A 26,167-nucleotide genomic window follows, 5' to 3' on the forward strand; every position below is an offset into this window, starting at 1 on the left:
CTAATTTAGCTACAACAAATAGCAAAAAGACATCAAAATTACCCTGGGAGATTTAAGTTGATAGCGTGAGGACATCCAACTCTACAATGTCTAAAAAGAAACCTGGAAAAATTCTGGAGAAGGATATGTGTAACGTGCTGTTGTCTCCAGACAGTTGCCATTAATTCTCGTCCAGAGAAGTGACTTCCCTTCCTGCAGAGAGCCTCGTCAAGCCTGGTCTAAAGCAGAGACTCCCTATCTCCTCCAGAGCTGCCCTCTTTATCCTCCCAGAGAATGGTAGTGGGATAATGCAAGGGCTTCTGGGAAGAATTACTCCAACCAATGAACTTGCTCTTTCTGAGCATTCAAGCTCTTCTCCAGGAATTCACAAGTAAAAATTACCAGGAAAGGCCAGAACTAGAAAATTGTCAAGTACCAACTTAGCACTTAGTAAGAATCTAACAGATATGATTGCCTTTCATCTCTTGAAAATCAGGTTAACTTAATTCCCTTCATTATGAATTGGATGGTATCTTATAGTCTCTAGTTTCCACCAAAATGTACTTCAGTCCCTACCTTCTTCATTAATTTTTCCCAATATTCTAGCTATTGCCTACTCTTCTTGCCTACATAAATACGCATACATGTATACATACATATAAATATTTATGTATATTTACACACATACTATATACATATACATTATCTGTCTGAAGAGAAGGTAAGCTTTTTGAGATCAAGAACTATTTCATTTTTTTGGTCTTTGTATCCCTTAACCATAATACATAAGAGCTGTTTAATAATTAGCTATTCAATAAATGTCTGTTAATTGCTTAATTAAAGAGATAGCCTTGCATACTTGTAGTCTTGCATACTCACATATTTTTTTTTATTTTTATAGAACAATAAGGCATAATAAAGACCACCTAATTTATGGTTAAAGAAACTGAGGAATAATAAAATAAAGTCATTTGATTGTTTTCATAAATTGTTAAATCTAGGCTGGAAGCTGGTCTTCGGCTGTCATTGCAGACTATCAACAGATAGGATCTAATGTGTAATTAATTCTGTTATAGATTTCATCATGAAGATTTATTCTAAATCCTGATTAATTTTCAAGGGATGCACCCCTATAGTTGTCATGCCTCAAGATCTTGTGAATAAATCTGTATTTAAATTTTTGATAGACTTCATCACTGTTCTTTAGCCTTCATCTTTCAAGGCTACTTAATTTTCTTGATAAAAGTCAATGATGTTATTTTCTTAAATTACTCTTCAGTTTCTACTCTCATTAATTTATCAATTCTCATTTGTTTCATGATGTTTTGGCATAAGACTTTCCGTCCATAGAATGATTCCCATTGGTTAAATTGTTGTCCTTCATTTTCAAGGAGGACCAAAATTATATCACGATGTTAGAGTCAAGTTATAGTGTGTCTGATGAAACCAATATGAGTTCAGAATGTTCTGCCACAAATCAGGCACTAAATAGTCCATATGAACATATAGGGTATGTTCTCTAATTTTGTGCATTTCATGTTTTTTCTGAGCTAATTCAATTCTCCTTTGCTCATAGAGCAAAGCACTTTCTCTGATGAGGTCACTTCATGCTAGACAGTTCTGTACCAGTGTCTCCCATGACATGCAATCAATTCTAAAATTCTTAAAAGAGACCTTGAGAGTGATGTTGTATCATTTTTTTCTGATTACATTGTGAGTTCTTGTTCTGTTTGAGTTCTCCGTAAGATAGTTTTTTTTGGGGTTGTTGTTGTTTGTTTTTTTGTTTTTTTGCCAATGATACATCTGGCATTTGAACATGTGGTTAGCCCAATAGAGCTGTGCTTTCTGCAATAGAGTTGCAATGCAGTTTAATTCAATAAATTATCTTAGTGTCTAATAACTTATCCTGTTAGGTGATCTTCAGAATCTTCTTAAGACAATTCAAATGTAAGGGATTCAGTTTTCTGACATGGCACTCTTGTATTGTCCAGAATTCACAGGCATACAACAATGAGGTCACAAAAAGGTCACATTCTTTTCATAGTCATATACTTTTCTTCTCTCACGCTTTCCTTTGGAAGCTCCAAACTCTAAGCTAGTTCTGGCAATGTGTGTGAGAATTTCATCATCAATTTGACATCCCTGGAGAATATACTACCAAGGTAAGTGAAAATATGCACAGAGTGAGGCTGGATATATTTTTCTTTCTCTGTCTCTATATCTGTTTGTCGGTCTCTCTCTTTTCCTTAAGGATCTTACAAATTATGTCAAAAATGTTTATTTTTTTCTAAGATCAAGATTAGCTATATAAGCTCAAGTCCTCTTTCTAATCTCTTCTTCACAATGTCAATTGCCAGTGATTTGTGATCTGGTTTAACTTAAACTATTAACTCCATTAGCTTTTACAAATGTACATTTTTCTTTGAAGATATAGAAAGGAACAGATTACACACATCCTTTCTTACCCCAATATCTGTGAAAACTCTCTTCCCTATAGCATTTGGACCCTCATGTTAATGGTTTCAGACACAATGTTTTCTACAGAGGATTTCACCCATTATTTTCATTTGTAAATGTGGCATGGCCAATAGATGAATAACTCTACATCTCTGCTATTTTTGAACTTGGCAAATCACTCAAAACTTTACTCTCCACTCTCTGGTTTCTGGAAGAATTTCAATATGAACTCATGTTTTCTAAATTCTGATGGTTTGCTATCATTTTTTCAAAAACATGAGACTATAGACATTTTTAAACTTCACTTCAAATAGGAGACAATAAATGTAAAGGTACAGAACAGAGACTTATATTGACAGGATATGTCTAGGCCTTGGATAAAGAGTACACAAGTTTCTATCTATCTAGACACAGTGGGCCTCAAACTTTTTAAATAGGGGGCCAGTTCACTGTCCCTCAGACTGCGGGATGGCTGAACTATAGTAAAAACAAAAACTCACACTCTGTCTCCACCCTTCAGCCCATTTGCTATAACCCAGTGGGCCGCTTAAACAGGTGCATCTGGCCCACAGGCCTTAGTCTGAAAACCCCTATCTAGAAGTTTACCAAAATACCCTCTTCTTAAACAAGACCATAGAAGAAGGAAACTCACTTTGTGTAGCTAGTTGGCCAATTGGAATCAGCATCAAAATGAGTGAGCATTCTCTAAATTAGAGAACCGAGAAAATACCATTACATGTCATCAAGCATTTCCATAATCAGACTCCTTTCTCACAGTTTTTTCCATGTAAAGATTTCCTCTAGTTATGCTAGAATTCTAAATATATGAAAACCAAGGAAAGATTTTGGGGTGATGCTTGTGATAGAATAAGGAAGGATTAGTCTATAGAAGAGATATCCTAGAAAGCTGTTCACTTATTTATTCATTCACTTGATGTGGTATACTGTGTGATGATTCTGTTATTAGAAACTAGTGAAAATAACTAATTTGTATGATGGAAAGCTCTAGTCTTTTTGGATCTTACAATTGAATAGATGAGTAACTCAAGAATCCAGAATATTTCAGTGTATAACATTGCATGATAAGTATACTAGAAGTGTCCTGAGCAAGAATTTGTTTGCTATTTGGGGATATTTGAGTTAAACTTTAAAGAAAGGGCATGATTTGAAGAGAACAAAAGGGTCCCCAGACAAGAGAAAGAACATAATGATAGGCAAAGAAATCAAAGAATTTTTTGGAATCAGAGAGAATAATTTAAATCCCTTGACCACCATATAACCTTAAAATTAGGTTATATGATCTAAGAATGGCTACTGTCCAAGTCAGTGGATGGCTGTGAATGCCAGGACAAGTAAAACAGCTTCAGAAGAACTTCAAATGAGCATTCAGAAATGCTTAACAATATGAGAGACATACAATAGTACATCCGAGCCAAAGGAAGGTTCTTTCAAATCCCTAGAGGAGAATGATTTATCATGAAAGGCTAAGAGCTCATGATATAGTTTGGCTAGTATAAAGAATATTCAAAGTACGTCATGAAAAACAAGAAAAAGAAAGAGAAAAGAAAAGAAGTACAGAATAGGGAAGGAAGGGAAATGAAAGTATAGAGGAAAAGGAAAATGAAAAAGAAAGGAAAAAGGAGATATTTTCCATAAGCTTTCATCTTTTAAAAGTCTGATACCCATATTTGTATCAGTCATTGACTTGCAGAATTCCATGAACTTGATCTTAAAGATCAGTGAATCTTCACTGGTATTCATAACAATTATTTTTTCTACATTAAACATTTTTTTTTCACCATGGAATATGGTACCCTCTATGGGGGTGTCATTGGAATTAGCTGCAGGAGGAATGGAACAGAAGTGTAAATGTGTTCGAAAAGAATTAAAGGGTTTTTTATTTTTATTTTATTTTTATTATTATTATTATTATTTTTAGGAATCATGAAGCTGTCAACAGGGAAGCAAAAAAAGTGTGGAGTTTGTAGGAGAGTGCTACTGAGAAACATTCATATAAGTCATCCTAAATCATTTGACTGGGATCACAACTAATTCTCAGGCCAAGAAAATAAAGTTTTGCTTTGGGAAAGTACAACTTTCAAGTACTCAATTACTTCACAATCTCATCTTTCTCCCTATTAAAACATGTCATAAGAGATTCTAAAATCAGTCTTTTGTACATTACTGTGAATATAATGAATCTAGTGAGTCTCCAAGGGAATTTACCTTTTCAGGATTATTGTTAATAATAGAGGAAAAATTGTCAGTCAATCAGCTATAAAAGTTTGGACAATAACTTATAGATATGAAAAGGATGTAGACCAGAAGGGGAGGAAGGGGTGTTTTCAGTTATGCCTTACTCTTCATGACTCCATTTGGACTTTTCTTGTGAAAAATACTATACTAGAATGGCTTCCCATTTCCTTCTACAGCTTATTTTACTTTTGAGGAAGCTAATACAAACAAGGTTAAGTGATTTGTCCAAGATAATATAGCTAATAACTGTTTGAGGCTTGACTTGAATTTAGGAAGATGAGTCTTCCTGACTCCAGACCTGGTCCTTTATTTAATGCATCATCTAGCTGCCAAAACAAAACATTAGGTTCAAAAAATTTGGTTAAAGCTGAACACGCTAACTATGTCACAGAGAAGACCTTCTCATATAAAATAAAAGTTTATTGCATATGATATTCCAATATAATGTCACATCCAAATAAGTAAACCCAGCTTAACTCCCAAGATCAAATGAGACCAGCATGTTCAGGGTGATATGGTTCTAAATACGGTTAAATTAGAGGGCTTCAGGCATGTCAGACTTCACAATCCCATTAGGGATTTTCTTTTCAAAAATGCTAGAATAGTTTATCATTTTCTTCTCCAGCTTTTTAACAGATGGGGAAACCAAGTCAAACAGAGGTAAGCGAATTGCTCAGGGTTTCACAGTCACTAAGTACTTAAAGCTAAATTTGAACTTAGGTTTTCCCTAGGACTCCAGGCCAGGTGTTTTCTCCACTGCACCACATAACTGTACTTGCAGCTACAATTAGATGGTAATTGAAGGAAGAGTTTGACCTAGAACCTCAGAAATCTCACACTGTAGGTGTAAATCAATTCCATCTATATTCAGATTTATCTGGTTTCTTTTTTTTTTCAAATTTTAATTTAAAATTTAAATACACATTTCTTTATGAATCATGTTGGGACAGAAAAATCAGAAGAAAAGGGAAAAAATCATGAGAGAAAGAAAAATCAGAAAAAAGAAGTAAACATAGCACATATGGATTTACATTCAATCTCCACAGTTCTTTTTCTTGATGCAGATGATGTTTTCTATCCAAAGTTTATTGGGATTGCCTTGGGATCAATGAACCACCGAGAAGAACCAAATCTTTCATATTTGATCATTACACTTTCTTTTTGTTATTGTGTACAGTATATTCTTGGTTCTGCTTGTTTCATTCAGCATCAATTCATGTAATCTTCCCAGGTTTTCCAAAAATCAGCTTGTTCATCATCTTTTATATAACAATAATATTCCAATAATTTCACATACTATAATTTATTCAGCCATTTCCCTATTGATGGACATCTATTCATTTTCCAATTATTTGCTACCACAAAAAGAACTGCTTATAAACATTTATTTACAAATGGGTCCTTTTTCCTCCTTTATGATTCCTTGAAATACAGATCCAGCAGTGGCACTGGAGGGTCAAAGGGTATGTCCAGGTTTATAGGTCTTTGGAGGTAGTTTCAAATTTCTCTCCTAGAATTGTTGAGTCATTTCACAACTCCACCAACAATGCATTAGAGTCCCAGTTTTCCTACATCTTCTCCAACATTTATCATTATCTTCTCCAACATTTATCATTATCAGATTGACTGACAATCTGAGAAGTGTGAGAAGATACCTCAAAGTTGTAATATTCATTTCTCTAATCAGTACTGGTTTAGAGCATATTTTTCACATGACCATAGATGGCTTTTCTTACATTATCTGAAAATTGTTCATATCCTTTGACCATTTATCAATTGGGTAATGAAATGTGTTCTTATAAATTTGACATAATTCTTTATATACTTTAGGAATGAGAACTTTATTTGAAACGTTGGTGTATTTTTTTTCTCAGCTTTGTACTTCTTTTTTATTCTCATTTCTGTTTTGTTTGTGTAAAACCTTAGTAATTTAATATAATCAAAGTTGGCCATTTTGTCTTTAATGATATTCTCCAGATCTTCTTTGGCCATAAATCCCTCCTTCTATGTAGAGGATCACAGATAGTAAGGAACCCTGGGTGAGGTATAAGACCTTTTAGTTTAGTAAAAGGAACCCTAATGACCTTTCTGGTTTGGATAGTCATCATCCCCTAAGGGTGTCTCAGCCTTCTTGAGAACTCAGGGGACATGATTACCTGCATTGTAATTAAAACAGAGTTATACTAAAGTGGCTCTGTACACAATAGCAAGTTGTTTATGTGGTCATACATGCACAGTACCCTATAGTTAATGCATGGGCAGTGTGCTATGATTATGTAAATGTATTAGGGTATATAAGGTTGAGAAAATTTTGAATAAACAGACTCCTCCCTGACCCTCTTTGTGAGTTCTGTTCCATGATCAGGATTCAGGCTGGTACCAAAATCCTCTAGTGAGCAGGTTCAGATACTTCTATACACAACTTAGTATGGATATAATTCCCTCTTGGAGTCAGTTCTGATTAAAGTAAAGTTTTAGCATTGCTTTCCATGACCACCCTGATCACCCACATTTCTTCTTCCATTTGAAAAGCTCTTTCATTCTTTTTTTATGAGATAATTTGCCCAATTTAACCTCTTCCTAATCCCTTTTCCTAATGCAACCTTCTTTTTGTCACTTTTTAAATTTTGATTTTTTAAAAATATTACCTCATGCTTAACTCAGGCCTTTGCCTTCTATTCATGTATATTCCTTCTAATATCTAAATAAGAAAGTTCTTAGAAGTTACAAGTATCACCTCATATATGAATATAAACAGTTTAATCATATCAAGTCCTTTATGAATTCTCTTTCAGGTTCAACTTTTTATGTTTCTTTTAAGTCATATTTAAAAGTTAAAATTTCTCTTCTCATTAGGAATGTTTAAATTCCTTTATTTCATTAAATGTTATTTTTGCCCTAAATGATTGTATTCAGTTTGGCTGGGGAGGTTATTCTTTTCCCTCCAGAATATCATATTCTAAGCCATTCTTTCATAAAGAAGATTTTACATATTGGATTATCCTGTCTGTAGTTTCATAATATTTGGATTTTTTTCCTGGATGCTTACAATATGTTCTCCTTGACCTAGAGCTCTAGAATTTGTATATAATATTTCCAGAAATTTTTATTTGCATTATTTTTTTAGAATGGATTATTTTTATTTCTATTAATTTCTTGGAAGATTATAATCAGAGCTTTTTTTGATGATTGGTTTCCGACCATCCAATATTTCTTAAATTGTTAAAAATCTCTCTTTTATATATTTTCTAGGGCAGTGCTTTTCAACAAAGTATTTCAAATTTTCTTCTATGTTTTTATTCTTTTGCTTTATTGCTTTCTTGGTGCCTCATTTGTTTTTTTAGTGTCTGGTTTCCAGATTCCATTATTTTTTTTTATTTGAGGGAATTGTAGTTAAGAGACTTACCCAGGGTCACACAGCTAGGAATTATTAAGTATCTGAGGTCAGATTAGAACCCAGGTCCTCCTGTTATCAGAGCCAGTACTCTAACCACTATACCATCTAGCTGAACCAAAATCCTAATTTTTAAGGCATTATTTTCTTCAGAGTGATTTTGTGCCTCCTTCTTGATTTGACAAATTCTATTTTTAAGAAGTTATTTATGGCAGAAACTAGGCATGGACCCACATTTAACACCACATAATAAGATAAGATCAAAATGGGTCCAAGATTTAGGCATAAAGAATGAAATCATAAATAAATTAGAACAACATAGGATAGTGTTCCTCAGACTTGTGTAGAAGGAAGAAATTTGTGTCCAAAGGAGAACTAGAGACCATTATTGATCACAAAATAAAAAATTTTGATTTCACCAAATCAAAAGGTTTCTGCACAAACAAAACTAATGAAAACAAGATTAGAAGGTAAGTAACAAATTGGGAAAACATTTTTACAGGTAAAGGTTCTGATAAAGGCCTCATCTCCAAAATATACAAAGAATTGACTCTAATTTATATGAAATCAAACCATCCTCCAATTGCTAAATGGTCAAAGGATATGAACAGACAATTTTCAGATGATGAAATTAAAACTATTTCCACTCATATCAAAGAGTGTTCCAAATCACTATTGATCAGAGAAATGCAAATTAAGATAACTCTGAGATATCATTACACACCTGTCAGATTGGCTAAGATGACAGGAACAAATAACGATGAATGTTGGAAGGGCTGTGGGAAAACTGGGACACTGATGCATTGTTGGTGGAGCTGTGAAAGAATCCAATCATTCTGGAGAGCAATCTGGAATTATACCCAAAAAGATATCAAAATGTGCATACCCTTTGACCCAGCAGTGCTACTACTGGGCTTATATCCCAAGGAAATACTAAAGAAGGGAAAGGGTCCTGTATGTGCCAAAATGTTTGTGGCAGCCCTTTTTGTAGTAGCTAGAAACTGGAAAATGAATGGATGTCCATCAGTTGGAGAATGGTTGGGTAAATTATGGTATATGAATGTTATGGAATATTATTCTTCTGTAAGAAACGACCAATAGGAGGAATACAGAGAGGCTTGGAGAGACTTACATCAACTGATGCTGAGGGAAACAAGCAGATCTAGGAGATCATTATACACTTCAACAATGATACTGTAGGAGGATGTATTCTGATGGAAGTGGATATCTTCAACATAGAGAAGAGCTAATCCAATTCCAATTGATCAATGATGGACAGAATCAGGTACACCCAGAAAAGGAACACTGGGAAATGAGTGTAAACTGTGAGCATTTTTTGTTTGTTTGTTTTTCTTCCCAGATTATTTTTACCTTCCGAATACAATTCTTCCTTTGCAACAACAACAACAAAAAAAATTCGGTTCTGCACATATATATTGTGCCTAGGATATACTATAAGATATTTAATATGTATGGAAATGTCTGCCATCTAGGGGAGGGGGTGGAGAGAATATATTTTAATATATTTAACATGCATTGGATTACCTGCCATCTAGGGGAGGGGATAGAGTAAAGGAGGGGAAAATCTAGAACAGAAGATGTTGCAAAGGTCAATGTTGAAAAATTACCTATGCAATATGTTTTTGTAAATAAAAAACTATAATAAAATAAATGAAAAAAACAAAAAACAAAAATTTCCAAATACATTAGATATATTATCTTATTTGATTGTCATAGAAATTCTGTAAGATGAGTTAAATATTACTTTTACAGATAAAAAAGTTTAAAATGAGAAATATTAAATGAATTGCTTAAGATTCCACAGCTGATCTTTGTCATAGGTAGGATAAAATAGTCTTTCTTTACCCAAGTCCAAGGCACTATCCAGTGTGCCAGTGGTAGCTAGAAGTGAATATCTAAGTAAGTGGTATTGTAATATATCTGCAAGATGGGAAAAGGCAGAAAAGAATGCAAAAAAGCTTATATTTCCAAAATGAGATTTTTTCAAAATCTTCTTATATATATGTTTAAATTATAAATAAATGTTTATATTATAAAATATGCTTTAATATTTTTAAGCACTGCTACTAGTTAAGGAGGCAATGAAGGAATTAAAAAAAAAAGTGAGAACTGTCTCAAACACACTCCATGGAGAAAAAAGGCTTTCATGACCTTGACTAGTGTGGACTTGAGGAAATTATTTTGTTTTAATTACTTCATCTGCAAGAGGAAGAGTTGTTTTAAGTGAAATGGTCATACAATCATAGATTAAGAATTAGAAGGGAAGCAGAACCAGGAATACATAGTAAACAGTAACAAGAAGAATGTTTAGTGATTGACCATGAAAGATCTGATTCTTCTCAGTGGTTCATTAATACAAGGCAATGCCACTAAACTATGTTTTAGCATAGTTTAAATGTCATTTGCAAGCAGAAAAAGAACTTTGGAGAGGGAATGTAAATCAACAGTGCTAATTTCTTTTTTTTTTCTCTCTCCTATGGTTTTACCCTTTTGTTCTTATTTTTCTCTCCCAACATGATTAATAAAAAAAAAGTGTATTAAAAATAATAAAATAAAAGGTACAAAACTTTTTAAAAATAATTAGAAGGAAATTTGGATACCATCTAAGCTTCATTGTACAGATGAAGACACTAAAGCTACCACGGATTAAAAGATTGATTACACTAGTAAATTTGTGAGATTTGAATTTAGAATTTTCTGAACTGAACTCTGATGCCCTTCTGGCTATACACAATAATGTTTAGCAAGCTCAAAATTTTATGTACCTAAGAAAGTGAGAAACTAAGTCTCGTATTGGGTTATCAATTATAAGAACCTTTGGGGATTACTTTTCTTAAACTTTTTTTCTTTTCCTTCTTTTTTTTTTTTTTTTTAAATAAATGAGGAAACTAAGATCCAGATAATTTAAATGGTTGGCTAAGTTAACATAACTTGTAAAAGGAAGAAGTAGGGTTTACTGTCGAATCCGATGGCCTACATTTTTTTTTTTTCACTGAGTAACTATTTTTCTTTCATCTCAAAGGGAAATAATATATATATGTCTACTTTTGGAGATGGAAATTTGATTTGCATGCTGGTCATCATGATCTCACTGCTTCCAGACACCTATTGGAAGACTGACATAAAAATCACTTCTGTCTACATTAATATGATTTATGAACTCACGGACTTTGGGTCAAACTATAAGATATATAAGAATGGCAAGAAGGATGTCTCATAATACACATTTCCATAACTGTCTCCCTTTCACCCATTTTACTGAAAAAAATTAAAGCACATTTTAATCTTGGGTCTTTATTCAGATTTTATTCATCTTTTATGGTTATTATGAGTCAGAGGATTATAATAGACCAGTATTTTATTTGCTTTTCTACTGTGATCTGCATTCCTAAGAAGACTTTTAAAATTGTTGAATAGGGCTGTTGTGGGCTATAAAATGCTGCTACAAGTCATTTGAGAAATGGATACACCATAGAATTTCAGTGATGCGATATTAAACCATTCTTGGGATTTGCATTCATGTGAAATGGACATCTTGGGTCCTATTCATTTTAAGTGAATGTGACATAGAAGACCTTACTAAAACTATGTTCAGTCTAGACAGTGATTGATGTTTGGGGGCCTTTTAATGGTTTGGTGAGAAAAGAGCATATATGATATGGTTGACTCCTCTGTACTTTGGAAAATTCCTAGCTTCCTTCAAGGTACAATACAGATGCCATCTCCCACTGGACACTACCACTTTTTAATGTACTTTCCATTTTGAAATGATGTTTTCTTACTCTATAGAGTGGTACTGTGGCTTAGTGGATAGAGAAGCACCTTTCATATCAAGAAAATCTGAGTTTGAGTTAAACCTCTGACATATTCTGGCATTATTATCTCACATAATTCATTTAAGTTCTCATTGATATAAATAACTCTTTGAGACTATGAAATTAAAGAATTTATGAACTGGCTTTGGTAAATGAACCTTTTTCATTTGTTATTTCCCTAAATCCAGAAAACTACAGATCTACTTCTGATCAGTACTTCTAATTGCATTGTATTTACTTTTGTGTATAAATATTGTATCTCTTCCACAAGTTATCTTATATCTGAACTTCCTAACCTAGGTTCTGTGACCTTATGTTATTTTAAAAATAATAATTTGATAGCCATGCTTCAATATAGTTGATTTCTTTTGTGATACTATGTATTTTATACATTTCAAAATATTATTCTGAAAAGGAGTCCATAATCTTCATGAGAAATCTAGAAAAGTCAGTGACAAAAATAGTTATGAATTTATTTTGCATATATTCCATCTCTAGGAAGGCAGCATTTGATTCCATCAAAAGTATAATTGAACCTTAGAGAGATACAAGATTCTAGGCTCAGTAAGAAGGCAGATGAAATTCAGTTTTATGCTTATAGTAATAATACTAAGTATATGATTCCCTGGAAGATATTTATGAGCCAAAGACCTATGGTGAATCTCAGCTTCTCAGTACAGACATAGCCACATTGATTAGTGATAAGGAACGATCATAGAGAGACAAGCTGAATATGTCCATAGTATTCTCAAGAGCCCATCATCAATCAATGCTTAAGCCACTGACCATTTACCTCAGGTTGAAGTCAGTCCTTAACTACCTGTAGTTCCAAAGGAAGTAGAGGTTTTGAATGCAATTGGGTCCTTTTGAGTGGCAATATATCCAATACTGATTCTATTATAACTTAAATTTAAAAGATATGGGAGCATCTATTGTTAATATAAAAGCTAAGATTTTCTGAGTGAAATGACAAGAGATTATCCCCCAGAAGTTGAAGGATGGCTCCACTGTCCATCTCTATAAAGTCAAAGTAAATAGATTGTTCTGGGATAATAACAGGGGTATCTCTCTTAGTCATTCTGGGAAAGATTCTTGGAAGAGTCTTCCTTAACAGACTGATCCTTCACCTGAAAAATGATCATCTACATGGAAGTAAGTGTGGTTACAGAAAGGGCCACGGAACAGTCAATATGATGTTTCCTATATAACTACTCCAGAAGAAATACTAGGAGCAGATCAAAAATATACACAATGCTTGTAGATGTGACCAAGGTCTTTGATCCTATCAATCATGACAACTTATGGAAAATTATGGCAAAATTTAATTGCCCAAAGAAGTTTATCAGTACGATAGCATACTTGCTTGGGTTCTGGAAAATGAATGATAGTCTCATGATTTCCCATTCGTCAATGGAGTGAAAGAAGGCACTATGTTTGCTCTTATGCTTTTCAGCATGACATTTTCAGCCAGGTTGTTAAATGCCTTCAATGAGATTTAACAGAGCATCAAGGTCAGTTATTATACCGATGGTAAATTCAACTTTAAAAGACTTTAAACCAAGACAAAAGGGGAGGGAGTATTGATGTACACATCAATACTTTTTGTTTACAGATGATTGTGTGCTCAATGCAGCCTCTGAAGTTGAGAAGAAACAAAGTATGGATTGATTCTCTGCTGCTTGAAATAATTTTGGTTTAACAATTAACACGAAGAAAACATAAGAAGAGGCAGAAACAGGATAGTGCAGTAAAGGCAGGGATTTGCCTGCCTCCCCCAAACAGGCCCAAATTCATTTAAATAATGACTCAAAACTAATTGTAAAGCATCAAAACACCCAAAAAGATGGAGGAGAACATTTTGCAGCCAAAGACAACTAAGAAGCTCGGCAAAAAATTCTATGAAAAGAGGGTGAGAGTCTCAAGATAGGTATGCCCCAGTAGTTTTGGAGCAAGCAAGCCCCAGCCTGGCCCCAGCACACCCCTGAATCAACAATAATACTGGAGGCTTCTGGATCTCTTTGCTCAGGGTCACCAGGGAAGACTCAGAAGATCAATAGAGAGGATCTGTGGCAATGGGATGAGAGTGTGGTGTGCAATCCCATTGTAGCCCAGGTCAGCAGAGCCTCAGCCTCAGCTAGCTCACTAGATCTTACAACTTCAGTAGTGTGGAAATTAATAGCGAATAGCTTGAAGACAGAAAAAAAGTGCTTCTGGTCAGATTCTTAGAAGAATTTCTGAAAACAGCTGCACAAAACCCCTGAAACTTTGGATATTCCTTCATCCTGGAAACAGAGCCCTACTTAAAAAAAAGTCAAAGGCAGAATAATAAATGAGAAAAATGAGCAGAACAGTTTCTAACCATTTAAATTTATTATGGTGACAAGGAGGATCAAAACACACATTCAGAAAATAACAGAATCAAAGCCTCCAAGAAAAATAAGAATTGACCTCAAGTCATGGAAGATTTCAAAATGCACTTTTAAAATCAAGCAAGATAGATTGAGGAAAAAATGGGGAAATAATTGAGACAGGTGCAAAAGAAAATTAAAAACAAATAATGAGGAGAAGAATGCCTTAAAAAGCACAATTGGCTATTTGGGAAAGGAGGTACAAAAGTTCACTGAGGAAAATAATTCCTTAAAAAATAGATCGAGCAAATGAAAACTAATGACTTTATGAGATATTAAGATACAATAAAACAAAACCAAAAAATGAAAAAAATAGAAAAAAATAATGTGAAATATCTTATAGGCAAAACATCTGACTTAGAAAATAGATCCAGGAGAGATAATTTTTAAATTATTGGTCTACCTGAAAGTCATGACCAAAAGAAGACACTAGACATAATCTTTCAAGAAATTATCAAGGAAAGCTGTCCTAATATTTTAGAACCAGAGGGTAAAATATAAATTGAAAGAATCCACCAATCACTTCTTGAAAGAGATCCCAAAATAAAACTTCCAGGAATATCATACCCAAATTGTAGAATTCCCAGGTCAAGGAGAAAATATTGTGATCTTTCAGAAAGAAACTATTTAAGTAAGTAGAGCTCAGAACAACACAAGATTTAGCAGCTTCTCCTCTAAAGGACCAGAGAGTTTAGAACATGGTATTCCAGAAAGCAACAGAGCTAGGATTGCAACCAAGAATCAATCACTAAAACTGAGTATAATCTCTCAGAGGAAAAAGCGGTCATTCAATGAGCCAGGGGAATTTTCAAGTGTTTGTGATGAAATGAGCACAGCTGAATAGAAAATTTGCTTTTCAAATACAGGACTCTAGAGATGCATAAGAAGGTAATGAGGAAAGTGATATCACAAGGGACTTAATAAATTGCATCTTTTTACATTCCTACATGGGAGAATGAAATTAAGAGGTAAGAAGAATGTATTAGGAGAAAGGGAGAGGGGGAAATGGAATGGCACTAATTATCTACAATTAAAAATGTGCAAGAAAAAGCTTTTACAGTAGAAGGGGAAAGGGGACAGAGAAGGTAAAGTGAGTAAAACTTACTTTTTATCATAATTAGCTCAAATAGAAAACGATATACATACTCATAGGAGCATAGAAATCTATCTTGCACGAGGGGAGATGAAGCCAAGATGGTAGAGAGTAGACCCATCTATAGCTGAGCTTCTCTGAATGGTCCCTCAAATCAACCAGAGATTAAACCTCTGAACTGGTTTTGGAGTGACACAACCCACAAATATTTGGAGTACAACCAATTTCCAGAAGAAGTTCAGAAAATTTTGTTTCAATCTGAAAAAGGGGAGATGTTTCCCCCCAGATCACAATGCAGGGATCCCTGGGGCAGAGCTGGGGTGGGGAGCCAAGGCTTTGCAGCAATCCACACACTGGGGAATCTACTGAAAGGATCTTAGGCTACCATGTCCTAGTTGCTAGTTGGTGGTTCAGCAGATTTGCTAAGAGACACTCAAAGGCAAATACAAAAGGCAAATAGTGAGCCAATTAGCCCTGGAAGAACATGGATCTGTTCATAGCTACCCAGCACTGGAAAACAGTCAGTAGCATCATTGATCCCAGGGCAAAATACAACAGCTGTTTCCCCTTTTAGGTCTACCCTAAGAGCAAATCTCAAACTTTAAAAAACAAATGAGCAAAAAAAAGAACTCTGATCCTAGACAGCATTTATGGAGAAATAGAAGAATAGACCTCAAACTTTGAGGATCCTAAAAGCAAATCAATTCCAGATGAAGCCCCAAAGGGAATATGAGTTGGTCCCTATTTCACAAGGCTCTCTTGGAAAAATTCAAAAGGGATCTTAAAAAAAGAGTTAAAAGAAAAATGAGGAAAGGAAATGAGATCTTTGCAAGAGGTATAGAAAAGGAAAATGAGAAATTATGTTAAGAAAAACCTTAAAAATGGACTTAATGAAATAGAAAAAGCATACAACTCCTTACAAAATAGATATGAAAAAGAAAACAATTCACTGAAAAACAAAATCTGTGAAATGGAAAAAATGCAATGAACAAAACACTTCATACAAAAGTACAATTGGTCAAATGCAAAAAGAGATAAAAAAGCTAACTGAAAAAAAATAATTCACTAAAAATTAGAATTGAACAAATGGATTTTAATGACTTAATAAGACTTCAAAAATAGTTAAACAAAACCAAAAACATGAAAAAAGTAGAAAATGTAAAATATCTCAATGGAAAAACAACTGTCATGGAAAATATATCTAAGAGAGACAATCTAAGCATTATCGGACTTCCTGAAAATCATGATAACAAAAAAAAAAAAAAAAAAAAAAGCCTAGACATAATCTTTTAGGAAATTATCAAGGAAAACTGTCCTGATATCCTATAATCAGAGAGTAAAATAGCCATTAAAAGAATTCACCAGTCACCTCCTAAAAGAGACCCAAAATTAAAACTCCAAGGAACATCATAGCTAAATTTCAGAATTATCAAATCAAGGAGAAAATACTGCAAGCAACCAGAAGAAAAAATCCAAATATCAAGAAGCCCCAATCAGGATAACCCAGAACATAAAAGCTTCACCTTAAAGGGTGGAAGGGAATGGATAATTTCCAAAAGCAGAGTAACATGGAATCCAGCTAAGAATCAATTATCCAGCAAAACTGTGCATCATCTTTCAGGGGAAAAGATGGATGTTCAATGAAACAGATGAATTTCATCTAAAAAGCTGAATAGAAAATTTGATCTTCAAATACAGAACTCAAGAGAAACATAAAAAGGTAAAAAGGAAAGAAAAAATAATTTTCTTTTAAAAGTTAAAAAGCTTAAATCCCTATATGGAAAGATAATATGTTTAATTCTTGAGATCTGTATCTGTGTTATGGATATATTTAGAGGGTGCAGGTATAATTTGATTTTGTGATGAATTAAAAATAAACTAAGGGAGGAAAGGTGATTCTATTGTAAAAAGAGGAAAATTGAGTTAAAATGGAATAAATTACATTTCATGAAGAAGCAAAACAAGATCTTTTGTAATTGAGCGAAAGAGGGGAAAGGGAGGACTATTGTGTGAATCTTACTCTCATCATATTTGGCTCAAAGAGAGAATATCAAATACATTTAGTTTCACAAAAAAACTTGTTTCATGCTATAGGAAAGTAAGAGGGGAAGAGGAAATGAAGAGGAGGCTAATAGAAAGGAGAATAGAAGTAGAAGGTAAAAGAAAAGTGGAGGGGCTGCAGAAGGGATGGGGTGTTTGAGGGAGGGGGTGGTCAGTAATAAAATACTGGAGAAGAAGGAAAGAAAAACGTATAACTGGAGGTAAACAGGATGGCAGGAAATACCAAATTAGTAATTTGATTTAGGAATATGAATAGGATGAACTCTGCCACAAAATGGAAGGGAATAGCAGACTTGATTAATAGCCAGAATCCTACAATTTGTTGTTTACAAGAAACTCATTTAAAGCATAGTGAAAGACTTAGGGTTAATTAATTATTGGTCTAACTGAAAGCCATCAACAAACAAAAAAATGAACCTTAACTCTAAGTCTATCACTATGCTTTAAATGATATTTTGTGGCAGTTAAAAATTTATTGGTGTAACTGAAAGCCATAAACAAACAAACAAAAAAAAATGAACCTTAATATCATCTTTGAAGAAATTATCAAGGAAAACTAGCCTAATATTCCATAACCAGAAGGCAAAATAGAAATGGAAAGAATCCAGAAATCACTTCTTGAAAGAAATCCCATGACAAAACCTTCCAGGAACATTAGAGCCACAATCCAGAACTCCCATGTTAAGGGAAAAAATAATGCAAGATTCCATAAGGAAATAATTCAACTATAGTGTCACCATAGTCAGGATAACATGAGCTTTAGCAGCTTTTATATTAAAGAATTGGAAGGGTTGAAATATGATATTCTGGAAAGGAATGGAACTAAGTTTGCTACCTAGAATCATCACCTGGCAAAGCTGAGTATAATCCTTCAAAGGTAGGGTAGAGAAAGTGAATATTCAATAAAATCAGAGAACTTTAAAGTATGCATTTATACAAAGATCAGAGCTGAGAAAACTTGATTTTCAAATACCAGATTCAGGAGAAACATAAGGAGATAATTAAGAAAGGGAAACAATAAGGGACTTATGGTTTATATATTTGCATTCTTCCATTTAAATATGACATTTATAACTCATAAGAACTTTCTCATTATGTCAGTTAGAAGAAGTATATATAGACAGATGGCATAGATGTGAGTCTTTTATGAAGGGCTAATAAATATCTCAAAAATAAAATTAAGAGATGAGACAGGAAATTAATAGGAGTAAGGGGAAAAGAGAAGTAAAATGGTCCCAAAAGAGGAAAAAAAAAAAAAAACACAAGATTTTACTGTAAAGGTGAAGAGGGAGAGTGAGTACACCCTCATCAGGATTGGCTTAAAGAGTATATAATATATACACTCAATGTGGATATAGAAATCTATCTTACCCTACAGGAAAATAAGAGGAGAAGGGGATACAAAAAGAAAGGAGGATATATTAGAGAAGGGGGTTGTCAATAGTAAAACTTTTCTGAGAATGAATAGGATAAAAGCAAAGAGAGTAGAATAAATAGGAGAAAAATACATTATCAACAGTAATTGTGAAATTAACTCTGAAAGAACTTTCTCTGAAGAAGACCTCATTTCTCAAATGTATAGGAAACAGTCAAATTTATAAAAAGGGGGCATTCTCCAACTGATAAATGCTCAAAAGTTATGAATTATGTTCAAGAGGTCATAAAATCACGTGTATTTGTTCACCTAACAATACCACTACTAGTCATGAATCCAAAAAAAAATTTTTTTTTTTGGTAAAAAAGGAAAAGAACCTACAAATACAAAACTATTTATAGCCATTCTATTCTGAAGGTAAATAATTGATAATTGGGGGATCCCCATCAATTGGGGAATGGCTGAATAAATTGTACTATGTGATTGTGATGGACTATTATTGTTAAATAAGAAATAATGAACAGGATTCTCTCAGGAAAACTTGGAAAGCTCTCTGTGAATTCAAGCAAAGTGAAATGTATTGTATACAAAGTAATAGCAATATTGTAGGATGATCAACTCTGAATGGCTTGCTATTCTCAGCAATACAATGATCCATGACAACTCTAAAAGACATGATAAAAATGCTATTCATATACAGTAAAAGAACTCATTGTATCTGAATACAAATTGAAACATATTTTTATAAACATTTTATTTTTTCTTGAAGGTTTTTTCTTTATGTGTGTATGAGTGTGGGGGGGTGATTAAGTTTTCTTTTTCAACATGACTTTTATAGAATTGTTTCCCATAACTTCACATATGTTTTCTCAATGGGGAAGGAAGGGAAAGAATCTGGAACTCAAAGTTTTAAAAACAAATGAAAAGATTATTTTACACGTAACTTGGAAAAATGAAAATATTTTTAAAAAAAGAAATGTGGAACTGATTGTATGATATGGGAATCACTGGTATAGGATAGCCCATCATGAAAAGTTCCTGAGCACTATAAGCAAAACAAAATTAAAGTAGCTCAAAAATGTTATATTAATAACAAATTTAGAGGGTCTACTATAAATGTTTACATGAACTTTTTGTGCCCCATCAGTGGTAGAACATTCTGAGTGTCTATTGTTCTGATCATCCATAGCTGGACACAATCTACCAAAAATATCTTAAAGTCTTATTTATATCCATCTAAATTTATCAATATATAGATATGGATATCTGGATATACCAATAAACACTGATAAACTCATATATGTGAATTGCATTTATCTGTTGTCTATCATTAGATTGTGGTAATATATACATAGACTTAGTATGTATGTAAGAGGATATTAAAGGTTTTATTTATAAAGATGGATACCAGTAAATATATCACTACATATGGTTTATAAATACATATATATATATGCACTTGTATACACACACATACACATATATGCACCAGTATTTCCGTCTGTCTGTATGTATGTCTATTTATCTATCTATCTCTTCACTCCCCTTCAAAAAGAAAAGTAAGATCTCTGAGGGCAAGGACTGCTTTTTCCCTGGTGCCTATCATAGTGCTGTATACTTATTAAATTTTGATTAAATTAAATTGAATTCTTGATTTTTTTAAATGATAGGATTAATCCCCAAATTGCCTCCAATCAAAAATCATTTGCTAAATGACTATTTTTATTGTCTAAGGATACAAATGAAAAAAGACCCTACTCTCAAGGAGCTAATGTTCTATGGAGGAAGAAAAAGTAGGATTAGAAAATTCACATATATTTGTGCAAACTAGCTCCTGGGGAAAATTGGAGAAAATCATGTAATAGTCTAACCTGAACTGATACTTGAGGAAAAAAAGAATTGATGTTTCAAGCAAAATTCAGTCATTTTCAATACCATTAATTCATTTAAATTTCTTCATCATGATGCAGAGTAGCATAGATTAAAAGCTCTGGTTTTGTGACTAAAATTTCCTTGTTTAGAATCATATGAGACGCTTGAGTCTTGGAAGGTCTGAGGGGAAGAGTATGCTGTCTTCGGCTGTCTCCTTCTGATCCGTGCTTTTCGCTTCTTGCCGATGGCGGCGTGGAGGCAGACAGCTGCTTGAGCTCCTCGTTTTCTCTCAGAACTTACTTCATGACAAGCCTCTGACTTAATGCTTGACCCAGAAAGAAATCCACAAATTATTACCAAGAGAAGACATCCTTGAAAGTCGCCAGAAAAGGTCTGTGTTTGTTCGGGGGAGGGTCAATCAGACTGGGCGCAGACTGAGGGCAGACAGCCAGAGCAAGACAGGCAGCTCACACAGCTCAGACCAGAGGGGGAGGGGTGTGATCTCTGCCGTTTCTGTGAAAGGGCTTTTGCCCCAGTGTGGATGCTCCGTCTTGGCAGCAAGCCAGGAGCGGTGGAGAGGGTGTAAACACCGAGGTGAAGATTAAAACCCCAGAAAGCCAGCATCTCTCAGAGCCGGCCAACCCCAACCCCCACCTGGACTGACTCGGTGCGTTCTCAGAGCCTCAGAGCGCAGACTCAGTACAGTCATTGCTGTTCTGTTAGTGGCTCTCTGCTGCCCTACCCCCAGTCTGTAGAGGAAGCCCATTAATAACATCCAGCCCCATCCCCCGCAAAACAGACCAATTGTTTCTCTTGTCAGTTTGTTTTCTTTGATTCCTGCTCTGACAAAATGAACAAAAAATTCAAAAGGGCTCTAACCATTGACAGCTTCTGTGTGGAGAGGGAGCAAACTTCAAATGCTGAAGAGACTAGGAACAGAATGTCCCCAGATGTATCCCCTGGGAGGGATATAAGCTGCTCCTCAATACAAAAGAACCTCATAGAGGAAATCAAAAAGGCTCTCACAAGAGAGCTGGAAGAGAAATGGGAAAAGGAAAGGGAGGTTTGGCAAGAGAGCCTGGAGAGGTCATCCCATGCATTCAAAGACAGAATAGATAAAGAAATCAAATCATTGAGAAACAAGATTAGTGAGCTGGAAAAGGTAAACAACTCCAAGGAAAACAGGATTAGAGAGCTGGAAAAAGAAATCAGCTCTCTAAAAAATAAAATGGATAAAATGGAAAAAAATTCCATAGAAGATAAAAACTCAATTGGACAATTACAAAGAGATATAAAAAAAGTGAGTGAAGAAAATACATCATTGAAAATTAGACTGGAACAAGTAGAAATGAATGACTCAAGGAGAAACCAAGAGGGAGTCAAGCAAAACCAGAGAAATGAAACAATTGAAAAGACTGTCAAGTACCTTACCAGAAAGACAACAGACCTGGAAAACAGATCCAGGAGAGACAATTTGAGAATAATCGGACTCCCTGAAAAATGGGAGGAAAAAAAGAGCTTGGACACCATTTTCGAGGAAATTATCAAAGAGAACTGCCCAGACATTCTGGAAACAGAGGGTAAAATAGACATTGAGAAAATTCATCGATCACCTACTGAAAGGGACCCTAAAATCAAAACGCCAAGAAATATAGTGGCCAAGTTCAAGAACCATCAGACAAAGGAAAAGATATTGGAAGCTGCTAGAAAAAAACAATTCAGATATGGAGGATCCACAATAAGGATAACACAGGATCTAGCAGCGTCCACATTAAAAGAACGCAGGGCCTGGAACATGATATTCCGAAAGGCTAAGGAACTTGGTATGCAGCCAAGAATAACTTACCCAGCAAGAATGAGCATCGTTTTCCAGGGAAGAAGATGGACATTTAACGAAATAAATGAATTCCATCTATTTTTGATGAAAAAACCAGACCTACATAAAAGGTTTGATCTTCAAATACAGAACTCAAGAGACTTCTAAAAAAGGTAAAAAGAAATCTTGAGAACTATACTTCTGTCAAAAAAATATGTAAAGAACATATGTACAATTTGTCTTAGAAACTAGAGATGGAAAGGAGATTATATCATAAAGTATAAAGTGGTGGTACTACATCTCATGAAGAGGCAAAGGTAACCTATTATATCTGAGAGAAAGAAAGGAGGGAGATGAACATAGCGTGTATCAATAGACATATTCGATTTATGGTGAAACTTCTTCCATTTCATTGAAAAGTGAAAGGGAAGGAGTAAGCTAAGGGGAAGGGAATACAGTAATTTCGAGGAAAAGGGATAAAATAAGGGGAGGATCTTTAAGGTGGGGGAGGGATCCTAAAAAGGGAGGGCTGTGAAAAGCAAGTGGTGTTTACCAGTTGAATACTGGATAGGAGGGTAAAAGGGAAGGAAAGGGGAAAAGCATAAGCAGGGGTTAATAGGATGGCAAGCAATATAGAATTAGTCCTTCTAACCATAAATGTGAATGGGGCAAACTGCCTCATAAAGAGGAAGCAGTTAGCAGACTGGATTAAAAGTCAGAATCCTACTATATGTTGTTTACAGGAAACACACCTGAAACGGGATGAGACATTCAAACTAAAAGTAAAAGGGTGGAGCAGAATCTATTATGCTTCAGGTAAAACCAAAAAAGCAGGAGTAGCCATCCTCATCTCAGATCAAGCAAAAACAAAAATTGATCTAATTAAAAGAGATAAGGAAGGGCATTATATCCTGCTAAAGGGAAGCATCAATAGTGAAGCAGTATCAATATTAAACATGTATGCACCAAGTGGTGCAGCATCTAAATTCTTAAAAGAGAAATTAAGAGAGCTGCAAGAGGAAATAGATAGCAAAACTATAATAGCGGGAGATCTCAACCTTGCACTCTCAGAATTAGATAAATCAAACCACAAAATAAATAAGAAAGAAGTCAAAGAGGTAAATAGAATACTAGAAAAGTTTGATATGATAGATCTTTGGCGAAAGCTAAATGGAGACAGAAAGGAATATACTTTCTTCTCAGCAGTTCATGGAACCTATACAAAAATTGATCATATACTAGGGCATAAAAACCTCAAAATCAAATGCAGTAAGGCAGAAATAGTAAATGCATCCTTTTCAGACCATAATGCAATCAAAATAACATTTAATAAAAAGCCAGGGGAAAATAGACCAAAAAATAATTGGAAACTAAATAATCTTATACTAAAGAATGATTGGGTAAAACAGCAAATCATAGACATAATTAATAACTTCACCCAAGAAAATGACAATAATGAGACATCATACCAAAATGTGTGGGATACAGCCAAAGCAGTAATTAGGGGAAGTTTTATATCTCTACAGGCCTACTTGCATAAAGTAGAGAAAGAGAGGGCCAACGAATTGGGTTTACAACTAAAATTGCTAGAAAAGGAACAAATTAAAAACCCCCAGACAAACACAAAACTTGAAATTCAAAAAATAAAAGGTGAGATTAATAAAATTGAAAGTAAAAAAACTATTGAATTAATTAATAAAACTAAGAGTTGGTTTTATGAAAAAACCAACAAAATAGACAAACCCTTAGTAAACCTGATTAAAAAAAGGAAAGAGAAAAAGCAAATTGATAGTCTTGAAAATGAAAAGGGTGAACTCACCACTAATGAAGAGGAAATTAGAACAATAGTTAGGAGCTACTTTGCTCAACTTTATGCCGATAAATTCGATAACTTAAACGAAATGGAAGAATACCTTCAAAAATATAGCTTGCCCAGATTAACAGAGGAAGAAGTAAGTAGTCTAAATAGTCCCATCTCAGAAAAAGAAATAGACCAAGCTATTAACCAACTTCCTAAGAAAAAGTCCCCAGGACCAGATGGATTTACAGGTGAATTCTACCAAACATTTAAAGAACAACTAACTCCAATGCTATGTAAACTATTTGAAAAAATAGGGATTGAAGGAGTCCTACCAAATTCCTTCTATGACACAGACATGGTACTGATACCTAAACCAGGTAGATCGAAAACAGAGAAAGAAAACTATAGACCAATTTCCTTAATGAATATTGATGCTAAAATCTTAAATAAGATATTAGCAAATAGACTTCAGAAAATCATCCCCAGGATAATACACTATGACCAAGTGGGATTTATACCAGGAATGCAGGGCTGGTTTAATATTAGGAAAACTATTAGTATAATTGACCATATTAATAATCAAATTAATAAAAACCATATGATCATCTCAATAGATGCAGAAAAGGCATTTGATAAAATCCAACATCCATTCCTACTAAAAACGCTTGAGAGTATAGGAATAAATGGACTATTCCTTAAAATAATAAGGAGCATATATTTAAAACCTTCAGTAAACATCATATGTAATGGTGATAAACTAGAACCTTTCCCTGTAAGATCAGGAGTGAAACAAGGTTGCCCACTATCACCATTACTATTCAATATAGTACTAGAAACTCTAGCCTTGGCAATAAGAGCCGAGAAAGAGATCCAAGGAATTAGAGTAGGAAATGAAGAAATCAAATTGTCACTTTTCGCAGATGACATGATGGTATACTTAGAGAACCCCAAAGACTCTGCTAAAAAGCTATTAGAAATAATTCAGAATTTTAGCAAAGTCGCAGGATACAAAATAAATCCACATAAATCCTCAGGATTTTTATACATTACCAACACAATCCAACAGCAAGAGATACAAAGAGAAATTCCATTCAAAATAACGGTCGATAGTATCAAATATTTGGGAATATATCTACCAAAGGAGAGTCAGGAATTATATGAGCAAAATTACAAAACACTTGCCACAAAAATAAAGTCAGATTTAAATAATTGGAAAGACATTCAATGTTCTTGGATAGGCCGAGCGAATATAATAAAGATGACAATACTCCCCAAACTAATCTATTTATTTAGTGCTATACCAATCAGACTCCCAAGAAACTATTTTAATGACCTAGAAAAAATAACAACAAAATTCATATGGAAGAATAAAACGTCGAGAATTGCAAGGGAACTAATGAAAAAAAAGTCAGAGGAAGGTGGTCTAAGTGTACCTGATTTAAAGCTATATTATAAAGCAACAGTCACCAAAACCATTTGGTATTGGCTAAGAAATAGACTAGTTGATCAGTGGCATAGGTTAGGTTCACAGGACAAGATAGTGAATAAAAATAGCAATCTAATCTTTGACAAACCCAAAGATCCCAAATTTTGGGATAAGAATTCATTATTTGACAAAAACTGCTGGGAAAACTGGAAATTAGTATGGCAGAAACTAGGCATGGACCCACATTTAACACCACATACTAAGATTAGATCAAAATGGGTCCAAGATTTAGGCATAAAGAACGAAATCATAAATAAATTGGAGGAACATGGGATGGTTTACCTCTCAGACTTGTGGAGGAGGAAGGAGTTTGTGTCCAAGGGAGAACTAGAG

This window comes from Sminthopsis crassicaudata, chromosome 2, assembly GCF_048593235.1.
Source record: "Sminthopsis crassicaudata isolate SCR6 chromosome 2, ASM4859323v1, whole genome shotgun sequence".
NCBI lineage: Eukaryota > Metazoa > Chordata > Mammalia > Dasyuromorphia > Dasyuridae > Sminthopsis > Sminthopsis crassicaudata.